Raw genomic sequence first — 9,290 nt, 5'->3', positions numbered from 1 at the left:
AAGATTCATATGTATGCATTAAGCAGGAAGAAAATATTCCAAAAAATCAGGTAAAGTTGTGTTGTTCTTGATTTTTTTTTTTAACCTTTATCTGAAACTAAATACAGGAGTGCTGCTTCTGTGATTACCAAATCTTATATTGTAAGCAACTGTATTTACTTACAGATTTGCATTTTATTGCTAGGTAAATTCTGTTAGATTTTGACAAAAAAAAAAAAATCTAGTTTATATTTACTGAAAGCTGTACATATTAGTCTTCCAGATACTCTAAGTGTGATTGAAATGAAAAACAAACAAACAAACAAATGAAACCAAACAACAACAACAAGAATCAACATATTATTACAAGAATTAAATACTTTGTACACTGTTGCTGGATAAACAAGGAAATATCTGGAAGATAATACTATTCTTATGATATGATTTTAATCTCTGTAAAACGGAGATTATTTGCTTTTCCTACCTGTTTTATACCATATCTGATAGCATATGGGGATAGTGTCTGGCACAGAAGGACATATATGTAGTAAACTACATAGTGAATACATACGCTACATACTACATACACTATCTACGTAGTGAAACCCGTGTATGCTTTAGTCACACTCTCTTCACTCCATTGTCAATAAAGGACTAAAAGCACTCCTGGGATATTTTCTACATCCAAAACTATGACCAGCTAGGTACAAATAAACAGGAGATACAACTCCTCTTTCTCTCCACTGACTATAAACAGAATATAGAATATAGACTAGATTAGATCCAGGCATAGAATCATACAATGGTTTGGGTTGGAATACACAGCACAATGTGTATAAAATTTAAATTAAATGAATTCTTCACTAACAAACTCATCAAGCATATATTGACTAAAAGTAGGTCATCTAACCAAAAACAGATGTTTAGATTCAATCCATAGAGAGCAGAGAAAGGAAATCTTTATAAGGTAGAAATGAGGACTGTTTCTCTGTTGCTCCTTCTATGTCACAGCAAGGCTCAGGCACACCTCTCTACTGTTTCACATTGTCCTGGTTCCAGTTAGGACAGAGTTAATTTTCCCTCATAGTAGCTGGTAGGGTGCTATGTTTTGGATTAGGGTGAGAAGAGCGCTGATAACATGCTGATGTTTTAATTGTTGCAGAGCAGTGTTTACACCAGGCCAAGGACTTTTCGGCTTCTTGCTCTGTCCTGCCAGCGAGCAGGCTGGGGGTGCAGCAGGAGCTGGGAGGGGACAGACCCAGGGCAGCTGACCCAAACTGGCCAAAGGGGTATTCCATACCATCTGACGTCATGCTAAACAATATATAGGGGTGGCTGGCCGGGGTGGGGGGTGCCGGCTGCTCGGGGATAGGCTGGGCATCGGTCAGCGGGTGGTGAGCAATTGCATTGTGCATCACTTGTTTTCTTACACATTATTATTGTTAATACTATTATCATTATCACTATTATTATTATTATTGTTATTATTATATTCCTGTCTTAGTAAACTGTCTTTATCTCAACTCACCTGCTTCACTTTCCCGTTTCTCTCCCCCATCCCAGAGAGGGAGGGGGGAGGGTGAGCGAACGGCTGTGTGGTGTTTAGCTGCCAGCCGGGTTAAACCACAACACACATTTACATGGAAAGGAATTTTTGCATGGAGGCTGGAAGGGAGTTGCTGTGTGCTTCACTCAGGCTCCCAAAGACATCTAAAGACTGTGGGACATGCCAGTCAATACAAATGCCTTAGACTAAATGGCCAGTCTGGATGGCTAATATTAGGTAAAATAATACTGCAGTGATTTCACAGTATTAAAACTTTTGTAATATTTCATTGCATGATTTTGACAGGGCTTCTTTAAACTTAGAGGTGTTCCTACTGAAAAGGAAAGTACATGTAATCCGTAGCTGGAACTTATGGAATAGATGTGACAACAAATTAATACTTCTATCTCAGGTTGGGGGGAGGGGGTTGTAAATGATAGCAAGTAAATTACTGTCCACAGACTTGCTGTTGTTTTCTCTAAGGCCACAGTTTTCTATACTTTTAAAAATTATATAAATTCTTCTACATGAAAGAAAATAACACACTATTTACTAAGCAGAATAAATCCCTGACATCATAGAAGTGAAAGTTTTGGCAACCAGCATCTATTGTATGTATGTGTTTGCTCTGTGGGGGAAGAGAAGCTATTTGGGGGTTTAATATTGATATCGCTACGTATATTATGCACTAAAAAATTGGAATGAGTCTGTCATTGGTCTTACTTTCTAAGACAAAAAGAATTCATATTCTGGGTAAGCCCAAAAGGTTTCTGCTGAACATCATGCTGAACAGAAGCTTTATGTCAGCAACAGTGACACATTAAGCTCTAGCAAAGGTACCTTGTCAATGTATTAAGTCTATATAGCAAGGAATTTTCTGAACAAGAAAAAAAAAAAGCAGACAAATAATAATAATATAAAAAAAGCCATGCTCTCAGCCTCCTTATGCAATTCCACATTTCTATAATCTTGATCTTCACAAAATGAATTATTACTTGAAAATGTATATGAACACCAAAAAGCAGTTAGATTATTTCTAGACTGTCTGAATATAATTTTAGATCAAATACAGTATTTTACTGATGATTTTTGTAGTGTTTAGGTCCTATTAACTCTGACAGCTAGTAGAGTAAATAAAAAAATGAAAAAATATATGATAATAATAATAATAATAATAATAATAATAAAAAGATTAATCTACTCCAGGAATTTTTTAAAGGATGCTGAACATTTTTACCACCAATACACACCTACTGACATGCACAATGAACAAGGTTTGATTATGAAATTCACTATGCAAAAACAGCAATTCAGCATTATTTAAATTTATATTGTTTACATGATTACTTTTTTGGCTATGTCCTTATGCTTTAATTTTTAAGGTCAACCCAACACCTGGATATAAATATTCTTTTTCAAGTTCATAAATCCTGAATTTTAGTAACTCAACTAAAGAAATACAGAAGGGTAAACTGAAAAGAAAAATGTTCAAGAAACTTTGGTAATTTCAGAATATAATTAAAATTTCTGAGATTTCATTCATTCTTTTCGCTTCAAAATTTCATTCATTAATTTCATTTCTTTCATTTCATTCTTTCATTCATTCAAGATCTACCTGGAGTACTGTGTCCAGTTCTGGACTCCCTAATACAAAAAAAGAGAGGGATCTCCTGGAAAGAGTCCAGCAGAGGGTCACAAAGATAATTCGGGGCCTGGATCGTCTCCCCTGTAAGGAAAGACTGAGATCCGTGTCTGCTGAGAAAAGAAGACCGAGAGGAGATCTTATCAATGTTTACAAATATCTTAAGTGTGGGAGACAGACGGATTTGGCCAACCTCTTTTCAGTGGTTTGTGGGGACAGGACAAGGGGCGATGGCCACAAAATGGATCACAGGAAGTTCTGCACCAACATGTGAAAGAACTTCTTCACGCCAAGGGTGACGGAACACTGGAACAGGCTGCCCAGGGAGGTTGTGGAGTCTCCTTCTCTGGAGATATACAAGGCCCCCTTGGACGCTTACCTGGGCAACCTGCTCTGGGGAACCTGCTTTGGCAGGAGGGTTGGACCTGATGATCTCTTTGAGGTCCCTTCCAACCCTTAAAATTCTGTGATTCTGTGATTCCTTCAACTCGTAAAAAGGCCCTAATAAATAAATTAAGTAATAATAATAATAATATAAAAAGTATATAGGCAGTGTTACAGATTTATAAAAATACTTTAATTATTTTACCTGGAATTCTTTATAGCACTTCCTTGCATTTCCTTCTCTAAAATATGTGTCAAATAATAAGAAAGTTTAAATTCAACAATATATTAACTTGACTTTTAAACACATATCTTTTCAACATCAGGAAGGAAAAAAAGTGGATTTTTATGCTGAGTTTGCATAAGCTATCTCATATACTTGCTTTAATTATCTGGCTACTTAATATCTAAAAAACAGTTTGGGATATTTAGAAACAAACAAACAAACAAACAAAAAACACTTTTGACCCCCACTATATGAATAGAATTAATAGAAGTGACAAAACAACCACATGGAATATTCCTGAGGTTTGCCAATCTAAACTCTTAGGCAAATAGACACTTCAGGTATCATCACTCTCCTAAAAATCTCAAACAGTAGTGAACTTCCTATTCTTGAAGGTTTGGGATGAAACATGCTTGTCTAATAGAGGGTCTTCAGGGAATCACTTTGGCAGACGTTCAAGGGCATCACTCTCTGAAGAACTCCACAGACATTAGAACAAAAAATATATATATATCCACATATATCTTACTAACAAAAGACCTGGAGGGAATCAATCTATTTAAGTCCAAGGACATGTCTGTAGAATTCCCTAGGGTATCAAAGGAAAGAGTATCTCTGCACATCATTGCAGATTCTTCATAATTACTTAGGTATGTTACCAGGAGAACTGCTACAGGGAACAAAAAGCCTTTGGGTCACATATCTTGTATTATTCACCTGATTATATCAGTATGACACACTTTTTTAAAGGCCATTGTGCTGTAAGCTGTCTGTATAAAAATGAAGTGCTATGAAAATGGACATTTGAATAAGTGAAATGATTTTCAAAGGTAGTATAATATGGATCTAAGGGTGCAGTTTAAATAATGAGTCTCAGAAACCATGATTCTCATTGCTGTTTATCCACAGTAGCTGTAGGGCAAACATTAGGCCATCTTGTTGAAAAACAAAGAAACACAAATACAAACATTATATAAAATAATACATTAAAGTAACAAAAAGGTAGATCAGGCTGGAAGTAAGAATGTTCTGAGCACTCACAGATGCCCATCAGCTCTCAGTTGCTCAGGTGCAGAAATTAATATTCATTGTCAAGCTTTGTGTGGAAAATTGATTTTTAGCTTTGTTATGGAGTGCTGAATATCTGTTCCTCAGGGGTTGGTCATCATACCAGTGCTATTTAACATCTTTGTCAGCAACATGGACAGTGAGACTGAGCGCACCCTTAGGAAGTTTGCCGATGACACCAAGTGTGGTTCAGTAGATATGGTGGAGGGAAGGGATGCCATGCAGAGGAACCTGGACAGGCTTGAGAGGTGGGCCTGTGTGAACCTCATAAAGTTCGACAAGGCCAAGTGCAAGGTCCTGTATTCGGCCTGTGCAATCCCAAGTACAAATCCCATCCCAAGAAGCTGGGCAGAAAATGGATTGAGAGTAGCTCTGAGGAGAGGTATTTGGGAATGTTGTTTGACGAGAAGCTGAACGTGAGCCAGCTGTGTACACTTGGAACCCAGAAAGCTAATCGTGTCCTAGGCTGCATCAAAAGAAGTGTGGCCAGCAAGTCAAAGGAGGTGATTCTTCCCCTCTGATCTGCTCTGTTCTCATGAGACTCCACCTGAAATACTGTTCAGTTCTGGGGCCCTCAACATCAGAAGGACATAGACCGGCTGGAGTGAATCCAGAGGAGGACAACAAAGATGATCAGAGGGCTAGAGAATCTCTCCTACAAAGACCGGCTGAGAGAGTTGGGATTGTTTAGCCCGGACAAGAGAAGGCTCTGGGGAAATGTTATAGAACCCTTCCAATACCTAAAGGAGGCCTACAAGAAAACTGGAGAGAAACACTTTATAAGGGAGTATAGTGACAGGACAATGTGGAATGGATTTAAACTCAAAGAGGGCAGATTAAAATTAGATATAAGGAAGATCTTCACTCAGAGGGTGGTGAGGCACTGGAACAAGTTGCCCAGAGAAGCTGTGTATGCCCCATCCCTGGAAGTGTTCAAGGCCAGGTTGGATGGGTCTTTGAGCAACCTGATCTAGTGGAAGGTGTCCCTGTCAGGGGGGCTGGAACTAGATGATGTTTAAGGTCCTTTCCAACCCACACCATTATATGATTCTATGATCTGTTTTTTCTTTGGTTAAAGTCACTGAGTAGCAAAGACAACAGTTATGTACCAGGCCAAGCTTCTTTGGTCACCTAAGTATTTGCTTTATTTTCATGCCTACAGAAAATAAGGATAATAGTGTACAGAATGCAGGAAAATAGACGGATGAGGGGATGAGAAAAAAGCTATTTGCATTTAAACACATGGCTCTTCAGTATATTTTTCTGGCAATGCTGCATGGCTGATTAGTACTATCTGTCCTATATTATAAAACTTCACTTCTAACTCTTTTCTAGGGGGAGGAAGTCTCTTTCATGTGTCCATATGGAGATCATGATGCCAGTCACTGAAGTTAGACTGAGTTGAAGGGCCAGTGTGCTGGTGGTGTCAGAAACTGGAGAGACCAGAGTGAGTGGACTTAAGCATCAACAATCGGTGTGGGTCATAGGGGCTTGTGTGTCTATGGTGCAGCACCTGTAGATGTGCAAGTGTGTGGTCATGAGTGAAGGTCAAGTTGATTAGGTAGCAGTAGGTGGAGCAGCCTGGGAGCTAGGGGTGGTCTCTGGGTGAGACCATGGCAGAATTGGGTATTGGAGAGGCAGGAGCACCCCAGCCAGCTCTAGGTATGAATGCGTGTGTGTGTGTGTGTGTGTGTGTACAGCCTGCACCAGCAATGGATTGCAGCCTCAGGATCTTAGTATGTCCAGGTTTCAGCAACTGGGGAGAATGGCATCCTGGGGACACTAATGGGCATACTGAGAGTCTGAGCTCAGCTGCTGGGAGGATCCACTTGCATGTATGTTTGTATTCCTAATGCAGGGTCTCTGTCCTGCTCAGCCAGAGGGGAGCAGGTTGAGGCAGCTGGTATTGTCTACATTTGTGTGAGTGCAATATGTTCCTGGCTACGTATAGATGTATACTTTTGGTGTATGTGTTTGCTTACTGGGAATGCATCTTCAGCTTTGGTACTGGTTATGCCTGGGAACGAAGCTGCAGCAGCCTTGTCTCAGGCTGCAGATTCAGTAGCTCCTAATACAGAGTGTAACTGAGATACACAGAACTTACAGATCAAAGGATTTAGCCTAACAGCTATGAGAAAGACAGTGGAGGTTTGTTTGTATATTTTTTCACTGCTTTTATGTTTGCATGTAAATAGTGTCAGCTCAAAGACTGATCTAAAACCATTAATATCAACAAATTTGAGATTAATGCAAAAATTTGAAAACACAATAAAACTAGTAATGTTAAGCTCTAAGACCCAGAGAATAAAATCATCAGTCACAACAGAGTTAAAGGGTTTGGAAATTTCCATTCCATTCATAAGTATCACTCTCTTAGAGACACTTTTCCACTGAATTTTATAAAGTCATCAACCATGTAAAGCATCTTGAATGTCATTAATTTCTGACTGTTTTAGTACAGACAGGACACAAGGGTTACAAAACTGACGATCATTTAATAAAAGAAAAAAAAAATCTGTAACATCTGAATATCTCTAATGCTGCAAATTCTTATTTCCCTGCCAATATCTTTTAATGTGACTTCTTTCACAGAGACACAGAGCTTCTCAGACTGTATCTCCCTTCTATCTTCCTCACTCCAAATAATAATTAAAAAAATATATATATCTTATTCCTAGCAAGACATTTTCCTACAAGGTGGGACAAACATTTGGAACTGACTCCTAGCACCTCAGTCTTCTAAGGTGCGTATCATTTTTTTTTTAGGAAGAAAGTGGGGATTTTTTGTTTGTTTGTTTGTTTTGTTTTGTTTCATTAACATCTGTCCTGGTTTCAGCAGGTATGGAGTTGATTTTGGCCAAAAGAATGTTTAAAACCATGTGATGTCATCCTGAAAATGAGGTGCCTGGCTGGGAAGAGGGCACGCTGCTTTGGGATGGGATGGGCATTGGTCAGTGTGTGGTGAGCGATTGCATTGTGCATCACTTGCTTTATTATTATTATTATCATTGCTATTGTTATTATTATTATTCTTTTTCTGTACTACTAAACTTCCTTTATCTCAACTCATGAGCATTTATTTTATTTTATTTTATTTATTTTATTTTATTTATTTTATTTTATTTTATTTTATTATTTTATTTATTTTATTTTATTTTATTTTTATTTATTTTATTTTATTTATTTTTTCTGATTCTCACCCCAATACCAGTGTATGTGTGATGGATGAGTGAATGGCTGTGTGATGCTTAGCCCCCTGCCAGCTTAAACCACAGCATCATTGGAGCTTACCTTTTTATCCCTGAAGAAGTATTTCTTAGAGGTGTCTAGAATGAGTTTGAAATTAATATACATACACCTAGGATAAAATTATTTATCTAAGTGGCATATTCTGACTAAGAAGCATAGTGTGATTGAAGTGCTCAGGAGTATATTGGAGACTTACCCTCTTTTTGATTCAGAGTACTGAGGGCAACTTGAATGCAGAGTGATGAAAATGCAAATCAGGCAATGTGCCTAAGTTTATTGATTTCTTAAGGTTGAGTGTTAATAAAAGTTAAAATATCCATAGTAAAAATATGTTTGCCTCTTTATTTGTGTTTGTTCACAATGAGTTTATTCACAAGGTATTATATTAAATAGCTAGATTTATCTGTGAATCAGAGAACTGTTACAATTCCTTGTAACCTAATATACATTCACTAAAATAAAAAGAAACAACAACAAAAAGCATAGAAGTGTTTTATTATTGTTTGAAAATAGTGATCTTAATAATATTTTTCAGTAACCACTTTTATTTTGCAGTTAATCCCAGATAGCTGAAGACTAATTTTGCTTCTAATTCCAGAATTATGTAGTGCTTGTAAAGTCTTATAGCATGTTCACTATACCTCTGTTCTTAGGAAGACCTAAGGATCAGTTATATTATCTCATTTATATGGACAGTCCTTCTTATGTAGAGGTGTGATCACCATATGAGCCTAAGAGATATCAGCTTTAGTGCAGGAATCACACATAGTACAATCACACATTTTTCAGTTTGTGAGTTCTGACTTTTTCAGTTTTGTACATTCACATTCACTACATAATAGTTTCTGACAGTCAGAATGAAGATGGACTGTTAGAAGTCTGCACTAACTCCAAGGAAAAAGTTTGTCTTAATTGGCAGTGATGCTTTTGAGCGTAGGCATCTAAAAACCTACAAAAGTGTTTTTTAGAATAACTTCTGTATGATCATGTGGATAATCAAAGGGCTGGAGCACCTCTCCTATAAAGAAAAGTTGAGGGAGTTGGGGTTGTTCAGACTGGAGAAGAGAAGGCTCTGGGGAGACCTTATAGCATCCTTCCAGTACCTAAAGGGGGCCAACAAGAAAGACAGAGATGGACTCTTTATCAGGGAGTGTAGTGATAGGACAAGGAGTAATGGTTTTAAACTAGAAGAGGGG

The 9,290-nt window shown here is 37.7% G+C and overlaps 1 long non-coding RNA gene across 3 annotated transcripts; it reads left to right on the top strand.

Annotated features, from left to right (window-relative positions):
• Nucleotides 1-1,227: 1,227 nt before the first annotated feature.
• Nucleotides 1,228-8,740, top strand: LOC310888341. 3 transcript variants are annotated; one of them, XR_014575880.1, is made up of 5 exons: nt 1,228-1,373; nt 3,135-3,253; nt 6,181-6,292; nt 7,524-7,589; nt 7,685-8,740. It is a non-coding gene; the product is annotated as an uncharacterized lncRNA (long non-coding RNA). The 3 variants fall into 3 exon arrangements; XR_014575881.1 differs by having other exon boundaries at nt 6,181-7,589; XR_014575882.1 differs by having other exon boundaries at nt 6,181-8,740.
• Nucleotides 8,741-9,290: the final 550 nt, after the last annotated feature.

The sequence above is a fragment of the Anser anser genome (genome assembly GCF_964211835.1).
Source record: "Anser anser genome assembly, chromosome: 1".
Classification (NCBI taxonomy): domain Eukaryota; kingdom Metazoa; phylum Chordata; class Aves; order Anseriformes; family Anatidae; genus Anser; species Anser anser.
The sequence above is the reverse complement of the archived record's forward strand: the minus strand, read 5'-3'. Positions and strand labels throughout refer to the sequence as shown.